At 49.9% G+C, this 12,177-nt stretch overlaps 1 long non-coding RNA gene across 1 annotated transcript in view; it reads right to left on the bottom strand.

Moving 5' to 3' along the window:
• The window catches only part of LOC129527566 (uncharacterized), a 131,392-nt gene that overhangs the window by 51,586 nt on the left and 67,629 nt on the right, over nucleotides 1-12,177 (bottom strand). The gene's annotated exons all lie outside the window — the stretch shown is intronic.

The following is a 12,177-nucleotide window of genomic DNA, read 5'->3' as shown; positions in this document are numbered from 1 at the left end:
TTTACATAAAAACTCTTCCAGGGACATAAACAAGAAATGCAGACCAGTACCAGTATATTGTTGTACCTGTAACAGACCTTTTTTCTCAAAATAACCGCAAGTCTGTGAAAGTGGAAGTGTTCTAGAAAATCGAGACAGCATCACTCCACGTGTTTGCACAGAAAGAAACAAACCTTCTGAGAAGTGCGCTGAATCCAAACGCCTGATTTCACAGGGAAGGAAGGAAAAGCGGGGGACATGAGACGTTGAAATGCACCCCCCAGGGCAGTAGGGGCATTTTTTTGAGTGAGTTTGGGATGGGGTTGGGTGGGAGGCAGGGGGATGGACAAAATGAACACCTGCCAAAGCCCCAAAGCAGTTTCTCCAACCCAGAATGCCCTGACCACCAGTGAGGGGTAGTTTCCCAACTGTCCTGGTATGAGGTTTTCTGGGGGGCCTGACCCTCATTCGAAGTTCACTGAAGCACACAGCGCCCCTGCATCGGAGATTGCTTCTGAGGGACTCAAACCTCAGCCTTGCAAAACAGCGACACTTGAGTGAACCCAGCTGGAGACAAAGGAAGTGTGAGTCAGCCCAAGAATTTCTTTTAAAAGGCCGAGTGAAGGAGGCCACAGCTGCTGAACTGGAAGACAGAATTTGCATGAGCCTGGGGCTAGGCTCTGGGCACCAACCTCCGATGTCCTCAGGGATCTGTGAGCAGAGAGGCCTGGCTGCAAAGGGTCTGGAGGACGGCCCTTCTGCTAAGGTGTCCGCTCCCAAGGCAGAGGGCTTGGGGGAGCTGGAGGAGGCTGGGTTCCAGGAGGGGTGGCCAGGTAAGTCCTTGGGCCAGCAGGGAAGAAGTCCAACTGTGTACAAATGTTACCTCTGAGCCACACAACTACCCTGCCAGGAGGTTTGATGTGGTCCCATTTTACAGAGGGGAAGACTGAGTCTGATTTCTTCACTCAACAAGTGCTCACTGAATGCCTGGGATGCAGCGGTGAACAAAACCAACAAAAGACCCTGCTTTTATGGAGTTTATAATCTGGTGAAGGATGGGGAGAGAGCAAGAGACAATTTCGGGTGCTAAGCACATGCAGATGAAGAAAATAAACCAGGAGGGATGGGGAGAGGGGCTTATCTGCGCAGGCTCCCTCAGCTGAGACCTGAATGACAGAAGGGGCTGGTGGGCTGGGGAAGGGCACTCCCACCAGAGGGAATGGCGAATGCTAAGGCCCTGCAGCGGGAGCGACCCTGTGTGTATGAGGAACAGAAAGGCCAGTATGGGTACGCAGTGACGGGGGAGCAGTCAGTGATGCAGTCAAGAGGTCGGTGAGGCAAGATCAGGTAGAGGCTCACAGGCCACTTAAAGGAATTTGGATTTTGTTTTAAATGCACCAGGAATGCGCATTTTTGAGGGGAGGGGTGGGGAGAGACAGAGAGAGGAGGCTGGGCACAGTGGCTCACATCTGTAATCTCAGCACTTTAGGATGCCAAAGTGGGAGGATCACTTGAGGTCAGGAAACCAGCCTGGCCAACATGTCAAAACCCCGTCTCTACCAAAAATACAAAAATTAGCCGGGCGTGGTGGTGGGTGGCCTATAAACCCCTCTACTTGAGAGGCTGGGGCAGGAGAATCACTTGAGCCCGGGAGGTGGTTGCACTCCAGCCTGCGCAACAGAGGGAGATTCCATCTCAAAAAAAAAAAAAAAAAAAAAAAGAGAGAGAGAAAGAAAAAGAGAGAGACATGACCTGATTTTCGTTTTCAGTAGACGCCCCTGGCCGCCACGTGGAGACTGGGCTGTGGGGACAGAGGAGTGGAGAGACTAGCCAGGAGGCTGCAGCTGCGGTTTCACTCTACTCCCCACGGCCCGATGAGGGGAGACAAAGACAGAAGTCAAGGATGGACTTGGTTTGGGGCTTGAGCGACTGGGTCCATGCAGGTGTCCTTGCCTGAGACAAGGATGGTTTGAGCCAGGGCACCCAGCCGGAGCTGGCTAGAGTCCCTTTCTCCCGTGCCGCCCACCCCACAGAAGGCCCGGAGTGTTCATGCCGGCATTCAGGGACCTCCACACCCCTCCCTCCTCTTGCCTCTCCATTTTGACCTCACGCTGCTCCCCATGGCCACAGAGCTCTTGTCTCTCTCTCCTGACATGCCATGCTCAGTCCCAGCTCCAGACCTTTGCTCACACTGCTCCTGCCTGAGGGCCCTTCCTCCTCCCTTGGCCTGAGTGGAGGCCTGAGAAGGGCTTTATAGAGCAGTGGCTCTCAAGCTAGCACCTGCCTGGATTTGAATTCCAGCACGACCACCTCCTAGCATGTGATCCTAAGCACGTTCCTTAACAGGACTCAATTTCTTCATCTGCCAAGTAAGAGTGAAAATATAAGTGCTGACCATGTGGGGGTAGTTGCAGGATTAAAGAAGAAGCACTCATTTGTTTCACTCTGGGAACAAGAGAAATGTCAACCTGGTTAGCCAGTGTTACTTCCTAGTGGCACAGAAATGGCATGAGGGGCTGGGCACGGGGGCCCACGCCTGTAATCCCAGCACTTTGGGAGGCTGAGGTGGGAGGATTACTTGAGCTCAGGAATTCGAGACCAGCCTGGGCAACACAGGGAAACCCTGTTTCTAGAAAAAATTTAAAAATTAGCCAGGTGTGGTGGTGCACACCTGTGGTCCCAGCTACTCTGGAGGCTGAGGTGGGAGGATCACTTGAGCCTGAGAGGTTGAAGCTGCAGTAAGTGGTGATTGCACCACTGCACTCCACCTGGGCAACACAGCAAGACTCTGTCTCAAAAAATAAAATATAAAATAAAAAATTTTTTAAAGCATGGAGAAGCAACCGCTCTTTACTATCGCATACGGCTATATGGAAAGGGAAAATGCTCTGGCCCACCAGGAGGGCTGACTCCTTCATGGCCAAGTCTCCAGAGCCTCCCAGTGTCTACCCACTGGACAGAGGAACGGCCACAAGCACGCAATCATCCCTGCCCCCTGCAAGGACTTCCTACTCAGCTTTTACAGGAAGGGACTCGAAGCCCAGAGTGACACAGTGGATACACCATGGGTGGTTCCTTCCCAAGTCTTTCTGGCCAGCAGGGCCCTGGTGACATCTGAGATACTGGGTAGAGACTCATGTTTTGCTTGAAATGCAACAGGGACTCTTTGGAGGGTTTTCAGAGAGACAGAGGAGAGGCGTGATCTGATTTTCACCTTCAGTAGAATGAAAGTGAACCCACATTTCCCAGGGCAGCTCTACCCTGGCCAGTCCCAGTAATGTGACCTCCCTCAGACTCCCATGGGTAGCTTCATGCCGCAGATGCCAGGGATGGTGGGGCCTGCGGCCAGCTGGGGGCCGGGTGTCCTGCCTTCACCTACATCCCCTCTACACCCTGCAACCAGAGGCTTGAAAAGGGGAAGCCATAGGTCAGATCAAGCCTAGGCTGTGGTGCCCACCGCCACTGCTGTGGGATGTCTGCTGGAAAATGAGACCATGAGGTTTACAGGAATTGGAGCCTCTGACTAGCACTGAATGTGAAAGCAAAACTCACACGCATGCACACTCAGGCTATTGCAGACACAAGCAGACACATGGAGGCACATTCACTCCCATACACATAAGCATATATACACGCACATACACACACATGCATGTGTGTGCATGACTGCATACACAGGTGTGCATACACTCATCCACTCATGCATACAGTCTGAGGCGCAGGCACACATACGCATGCACACAGACGCAAAGGCTCCCAGACCCCTCTCACGTAGTCTGCCCACTTGCAACCGTAGGCTTGCTCTCCCTGGACCTCAGACCCACTCACATTCCCAGCTCCTGCCAAGAGATACACCCATTTTCCACCAGTGGAAACACACACACTCACACACACCCAAGAGCCCAGGCCCATGGCCTCCAAGCAGCCCTGCACACACAAGAGAGCTGCCTGTACATGGGCACTGTCCCACAAGCCTGCCAGACTGCATGGTTGTGCACACATGCACACAAGCGCACACCAACATCCCTTCTCTCTCTTTCTCTCTCTCTCAGAGTTCACAGAGGTCAGCCTCAGAAACACAGAGAACACCTTGCTCAGCCCACTTTGACTGCGGCCAGTGGCACTTTCCGGGCCCCTTGCTGCCCCAGCCTTACCCGGCATCGAAGTCCACACTCCTGGATTTCACTGAAGTGTGCCCTCGGCCTGGAACACCCTTCTGCCTGCTCTTCCCCCTGTCTCAACATGCCAAATCGCCAGCTCTCCCCTGCCCATCCAACCAGGAAGCTCCCAGCAGTTACAGGGCACTAAAGTGTGGGGGTCCTGGGACAGCTTGTGCTCCTCCATAAAAGTCTTAACCTCTCTGGACCTCAGAATCCTCATTACTAAAATGAAGTTGATTATTAGCATCAGACAAACCTTATTTCCTTGAGAGGAGTTTCATGTCCAGCCAAGCACATAGTAGGGGCTCAGGAAAAAAGCTCATTAAAAGAATAACAATGGGCCTGGCATGGTGGCTCACACCTGTAATCCCAGCATTTTGGAAGAACAAGGAGGGAGGACTGCTTGAGCCCAGGAGTTCAAGATCAGCCTGGGCAACATAGTGAGACTCTGTCTCTGTAAATAAAATAAAGTAAAATAAAATAGGCCGGGCACAGCGGCTCACACCTGTAATCCCAGCCCTTTGGGAGGCCAAGGCGGGTGAATCCCTTGAGGTCATGAGTCTGAGACCAGGCTGGCCAACATGGTAAAACTCTATCTCTACCAAAAACACAAAAAATAGCTGGGCATGGTGGTGGGTGCTACTTGGGAGGCTGAGGCGCGAAAATTGCTCAAACCCACAACAGGGAGGTTGCAGTGAGCCGAGATCATGCCATTGCACTCCAGCGTGGGTGACAGAGCGAGACTCTGGTTCAAAAAATAATAATAAAATAAAATAATTTGAAATTTTAAACACTCAACATACCATGTTTGTAATCCCAGCACTCTGGGAGGCCGAAGTGGGGGTACTGCTTGAGCCCAGGAGTTGAGACCAGCTTTAACAACATAGCAAGACCTCATCTATACAAATAATAATAATAAACTTAGTTGGGTGTGGTGGCATGAGCCTGTGGTTCCAGCTACTTGGGAGGCTGGGTGGGAGAATTGCTTGAGCCTGGGCAGTCAAGGCTGCAGTGAACCATGATTGCGTCACTGCATTCCAGCCTGGGCAACACAGCAAGACCCCATCTCCATAGATTAGATAGATAGATAGATAGATAGATAGACAGATAGATAGATAGATAGATAGACAGACAGACAGACAGACAGACAGGTAATAAACCAATGACAATGACGTCCACAACAGACTGAGACCCTGCGATGTTTAAAGAACCCTGTGAACCCTCCCAGCAAACCTAGCAGGTGACAGGGCTCCCATCTCCCAGAAGAAACAGGCCCAGAGGGCAACAATGTCTTGTCCAAGGTCACTGGGGTCTGCAGCAGAGCTCATGCCTCTTGATCCCAGCCCAGTGCATCAGTCGAGGGAGGCCGCTCCAGGCATAAACCTGGCGGGGCGTGCCCAATGCAGTTCTGGAAGGCCGCCGGCCCACCGCACTCCCCACAGGTACTGAGGGGTCCCTGGCCAGCTGGTGTCAGGGACCAGTGAGCAGGGGACCCAGGAGCTGCATGGTGGGCACAGAAGTGAAGAGACACAGGCCTAGAGAGGGGAGGCGTTTTACCCAGGATGTCAGTTTCCCGAGGCCACAAGCAACAAGTCATGAACTCAGTGGCTTAAAACAATAGAACTTGATTCTCTTACAGTTTTGGAGGCCAGAAGTCTGAAGTCAAGGTTTCAGCAGGGCCCTGCTTCCTCCAGAAGATTGAAGGGAGGCCCCTTCCTTGCTTCTTCCAGCTTCTGGTGGCTCCAGGCATTCCTTGGCTTGGAACTGTGTGATTCCAGCCTCCACCTCCATCTGCACAGGGCCTCCTCGCCTCCGTGTCTGTGTCCCAAGTCTCTCTCTGCCTCTCTCTTCCAGGGACACCTCACGTTGGATTTGGGGTCCACCCATGTTCTCGTTTCCAGATCCTCAGATCCTAAATTTAATGACATCTGCAAAGACCCTTCTTCTAAATAAGGCCACTGTCACAGGTTCTGGGGGGTTAGAACGTGGATTTATCTCTTTGGGGACACTTTTAACCCACTACACCTGGAAAGCAAGCAGCAGTGCCAGGCACAGCTCTCCCCTCATCCCAGCCTTGATCTGGGATCTCATTAAGAAGACCAGGGCTGGGCCAACAGAGAGCCGGGAGCCTCCTGGCCTGGCCTGGAATCCTAGTCTTGCCTGTTACTTGCTGTGGGACCTCAGGCAAGTAACTCAGCCTCTCTGTGCCTGTCTCTTCACCTGTAAAATGGGGATGACAGTTCTTACCTCATGAGGGAAATTAAATGAGTTGATGTAAAGCATCAGAACAGTGGCTGCCTGGAACCTAGAAAGCTCTCAACAAAAATTTGATAGATCAATACAGAAAATGGTGTCTGGGCTAGGCGTGGTGGCTCACGCCTGTAATCCTAGCACTTAGGGAAGCCAAGGCAGGTGGATCATCTGAGGTCAGGAGTTCAAGACCAGCCTGGCCAACATGGTGAAACCCCATCTCTACTAAAAATACAAAAAATTATCCGGGCATGGTGGCGGGCACCTGGAATCCCAGCTACTCCAGAGGCTGAGGCAGAAGAATTGCTTGAACCTGGGAGGCGGAGGCTGCAGCGAGCCAAGTCACACCATTTACTCCAGCCTAGGCAACAAGAACGAAACTCCATCTCAGAAAAAAAAAAAAAAAAAAAAAAAACAAAGGGAAAATCATGTCTGGACACCCCGGACCCTCAGTAAGTGCTAACACTGCCTGAGGGAACTGGCCATCTTCCGGAAAATTCCTCACCAAGCATCTCTCTGGATTCCCCTCCTCACATTTTTGGCCTCCTGGAGGGAGACAGTGGAGGTCACCATCTTGTCAGATGAGAACACAGCCCTGGAAGTGGGGGAGCCCCAGACCTGGTGTCCTAGCCCCAATCGAGGGTCCCATGTGATGGGTCCCAGAATGGGTTTGCTCCCTGACATCTTCAAAGGAAAAACAGAAACCAGAACAAGTGAATAGGTTTTTCATAAGGCAGAAGCCCATCTGGGGCATAGGAGAGCAGAGAGTGGTGGAATGCATGTACGTGTGCATGTATGTGTGTATGCATGTGTGTATGTATGTGTATACATGTACGTGTATAAGCATGTGTGTATGTATGCATGTGCACATGTGCATATACATGTGCACGTGTATGTATGTGTATGCATGTGTGTATGCATGTATGTGTATGCATGTAAATGTGTATGTGTATATATGTATGTGTATATGCATGTGTATGTGTGTGCATGTATTTGTGTATACATGTATGTGTGTATGTGTGCATGCATGTGTATACATGTATGAGTATATGCATGTGTATGTTTATGCATGTATATGCATATGCATGTGTATGTTTATGCATGTATATGCATATACGTGTGTATGTGTATGCATGTATGTGTATATGCATGTAAGTCTGTATGTGTATGCATGCATATGTATATGCATGTGTGCATGCATGTGTATATGCATGTGTGTATGCATGTATGTATGTGTATGCATGTGTATGTGTGTGTGCATGTATTTGTGTATACATGTATGTATGTGTGCATGCATGTGTATACATGTACGAGTATATGCATGTGTATGTTTATGCATGTATATGCATATACGCGTGTATGTGTATGCATGTATGTGTATATGCATGTAAGTCTGTATGTGTATGCATGCATATGTATATGCATGTGTGCATGCATGTGTATATGCATGTGTGTATGCATGTAAGTGTATGTATGTGTATGCATTGTATATGTATGTGTATGCATGCATGTATGTGTATGTGCATGTATGTGTATGTGCATTAGGTGTGTGTATGCACATATGTATGTTTGCATGTGTGTATTTTTTTCTTTTAGAGATGAGGGCTCGCTGTGTTGTCCAGGATGGTCTTGAACTCCTAGCCTCAAGAGATCCTCCAGCCTCGGCCTCCCAAGGTGCTGGGATTACAAGCAGATCCACCCTGCTCAGCCCCCATGAGGAGCAGTTCTTGAAGGGTGGCCTGGGGCCAGCAGCACTGGCACCACCTGGGGACAGGTGAGGAATGACCATTCTCAGGCCCACCCCGGCTACTGGAGCTCCAGGTGGGTGCTGCAGGTGGCACTGGTGCCTACTGATGTTTGAGGACCACTGGCCGTAGGGATGCAAAGTACAGATGGGGGAGCCGGCCCCTGAGGACTTGAATCCCAGATCTGCCACCTCACAGTTGCAATGGCTACTTCCTGTCCCCGGGCATGCATCTCTCAATGAGTTCTTAAGCATCCAGAGCAGCACTTGGCATTTCAGGGACCAGCTTCCATCTGACGATAGGAGCTGACACACGTGCACCAGCTAATTATCTTTTCTTTTAGGAAGGGATGAAAACCATAGATAGTATTTGGTTTCTTCGCAACTCCATGTTTGGCGAATTTTTTAAATTGGTAGTTAACTCTACCAATCCCTCCATACCGCAGTCCCCAACCTTTTTGGCACCAGGGACCAGTTTCTTTTCTTTTTTTTTTGTTTTTTTTTTTTTTTTGAGATGGAGTCTCCCTCTGTCATCCAGGCTAGAGTGTAGTGGCACGATCTTGGCTCACTGCAACCTCTACCTCCCAGGTTCAAGTGATTCTCCTGCCTCAGCCTCTGGAGTAGCTGGGATTACAGGTGCCCGCCATCACGCCCAGCTAATTTTTGTATTTTTAGTAGAGATGGGGCTTCACCATGTTGGACAGGCTGGTCTCAAACTCCTGACCTCAGGTGATCCACCCACCTTGGCCTCCCAAAGTGCTGGGATTACAGGCGTGAGCCACCGCACCTGGCCCAGGGATCAGTTTTGTAGAAGACCATTTTTCCATGGACTAGTGGGTAGGGGATGGTTTCAGGATGATTCAAGCACATTACACTTATTGTGCACTTTATTTCTGTTATGACATTATAACATATAATGAAATAATTATACAATTCACCATAATGTAGAATCAGTGGGAGCCCTGAGCTTGTTTTCCTGCAACTAGATGGTCCCTTCTGGGGACGATGGCAGACAGTGACAGATCAGCAGGCATTAGATCCTCATAAGGGGCACGCAACCTAGATCCCTCGCACGCGCAGTTCACAATGAGGTTTGCATTCGTATGAGACTCTAATGCTGCTGCCGATCTGACAGGAGGCGGAGCTCAGGCAGTAATGCCAGCAATGGGGAGTGGCTGTAACACAGATGAAGCTTCACTCACTCACCTGCTGCTCACCTCCTGCTGTGCAGCCGGGTTCCTAACAGGCCACAGATGAGTACTGGTCTGTGGCCAGGGGTTTGGGAACCCCTGCCTCTATGTTTATATTTTTAAGTCTGCTGATCTTTGAAATCCTCAAATCAGGGAACCAGTGCTGAAGAGGTCTGAGGTTACTATGGCCCTTTCACAAGTGGGTAAACTGAGGCTCCCTGACCCACCCCCACCCCCAGAGGCACAGGAGCTTGCTCTTTGGACCCTCCTTGCACTGCCCCCACAGGAAAGAACACTTGATGTCCATGGAAATCTTGCTGAGCTGGCCCTGGCAAGGAAACAGGAATGGGGTGCTCTGGGAGCTGGGCCATCCCCAGGCTCCTGCAATTCCTCAGAGCCTCCCCTGGGCAGTGGGGACCCCCAGGGAGCCAGAACACGACCCACCTTGGGTCTGAGAAGGTGCTGCAGGGATGCTCACAGCAACAACTGCAGAAATACCAGGCGCCATTCATGGTTGTTGGCTCTGTGCCAAGGGCTTGGTATTCAAGGCCTGCTCTGCAAAGGGAGGATGGCACCACCACAGCTCACTGCAACCTCGACCTCCCAGGCTCAGGCAGTCCTCCCACCTCAGCCTCCAGAGTAGCTGGGACTACAGGCGTGTGCCACCACTCCTGCCTAATTTTAAAAAATACATATATTGTAGAGTCGGGGTTCTCTGTGTTTCCCAGGCTGGTCTCGAACTCCTGGGCTCAAGCATTCCTCCCACCTCAGTCTCCCCAAAGCATTGGAATGACAGGCATGAGCCATTGCCCCTGGCTGACATCCCCATTTTTACAGCAGAGTAAACTAAGCCTCAGACAACTGAAGCTATGGGCCCAAGATCACCAAGCCATTAAGTGGCAGAGCAAGAATGCGATCCCAGGTATGGGGAACCTCAAAGTCTGGGACAGTTCCAGGCTTCAGGGCCTCAGGACACTCCCATAACCATTCTCTAAGGCACCCACCCCAACCTGACCAGGGCTGAGGAAAGGTAAGGCTGTGGCTCCCAAAAATCTGGTTAACCTCCTGCTTCGGTCCTTCCTGGTGGCTTCCTGCCACCTTCAGAATAAACCCAAACTCCTCCCCATGTGACCTGCCAGGCCCCTGCCTACTTTTCCAGCCCCAGCTCCTCCATCCTCATCACTCACAGAGCTCCGGCCATGCAGGCCTTTCTGTTCCTCCGCATGCCAGGCTAAGTTCACCCCGGGGCCTTTGCACGTGCGGTCGCTGCACCCAGGACACTGTTCCCTCTGACATTCACACACCTGGCTCTTCCTCCTCTTCCTCCCCATCTTAGTTCAAACACGGCTTCTGCCGAGAGCCCCCCCTACCCCCAACCATCTGGCTGGTCTAGATTCCACCCCTTTGCTATCATCCTCTGTTATATCATCTAATCATTTAACTTCCTCCAAAACGTCATTCTGCCTAAATTAATCTTATTTATTTGTTCATCACTTGTCTCCCCCGCAATGGAATGTGAGCTCAGTTCTGCAGCCTGTGAGATGAGGGCTTGGGTCAGAATTCCAGCCCTGGGCCAGGCATGGTGGCTCACACCTGTAATCCTAGCACTTTGAGAGGCTGATACAGGAGGATCACTTGAGTCCAGGAGTTACAGACCAGTCTCAGAAACATAGTGAGCCCTGACTCTACAAAAAATAAAAAATTAGCCAGGTGTGGTGGTGCGTGCCTGTAGTCTCAGCTACTCAGGAGGCTGAGGAGGGAGAATTGCTTGAGTCAGGGAGGTTGAGGCTGTAGTGAGCTATGATCATGTCGCTGGGCTCCAGCCTGAGTGAGAGCGTGAGACCCTGTCTCAAAAAAAAAAAAAAAAAAAAAAATACATTGTGAATGGTCTATGTAAGTCATAATAAGGTTAGTAAAAGGAATCTTTTTTATTATACTTTAAGTTCTAGGGTACATGTGCACAACGTGCAGGTTTGTTACACATGTATACATGTGCCAGGTTGGTGTGCTGCACCCATTAACTCATCATTTACATTAGGTACATCTCCTAATGTTATCCCTCCCCAGTAAAAGGAATTTTTAAAGGAGTTGTATAATTCAGCTGGCTATAATTAAAAATTATAATAATCTTTCTAGAGATGCATCTTTAATATTAAAAAATACACTAATACAAAACTAAATAATTGGTTAAAACAAGATTTTTTTTTTAATTTTTTTTTAATTTTTTAGACAGAGTCTTGCTCTGTCACCCAGGCTGGAGTGCAGTGACACAATCTCAGCTCACTGAAACCTCAGCCTCCCGGGTTCAAGTGATTCTCCTGCCTCAGCCTCCTGAGTAGCTGGCATTATAGGCATGTGCCACCACACTCAGCAAATTTTTGTATTTTTAGTAGAAACAGGGTTTCACCATGTTGGCCAGGCTGGTCTCGAACTCCTGACCTCAAGTGATCTGCCCACCTTGGCCTCCCAAAGTGCTGGGATTACAGGCATGAGCCACCACGCCTAGCCAGAAACAAGATTTTATTACAAATACTGACTTATTTTTAATGCAAGGAGTTTTTTAAATTTTTGAATTCCATATTCTTTTTATCATTCTTCAGATTGATATGTTTTTTGAAAAGGCCTTGAATGATAGCTCTCTCCTTCACCTTTTGTTGGCTCCTGTAACTTTTACTAATTGTCTAAAGTAAGGGAGAAATATTTTTTGAAAACAGGCAAATAAAAAGTATCTTTTCAACACTCAAAAACAATTATGTTTGGGAGGCCGAGGCGGGCGGATCACGAGGTCAGGAGATCGAGACCATCCTGGCTAACACGGTGAAACCCCGTCTCTACTAAAAAATACAAAAAAAAA

Source organism: Gorilla gorilla, chromosome 18 (assembly GCF_029281585.2).
Source record: "Gorilla gorilla gorilla isolate KB3781 chromosome 18, NHGRI_mGorGor1-v2.1_pri, whole genome shotgun sequence".
NCBI classification, from domain to species: Eukaryota; Metazoa; Chordata; class Mammalia; order Primates; family Hominidae; genus Gorilla; species Gorilla gorilla.
This window is presented reverse-complemented; position numbering and strand designations above follow the sequence as displayed.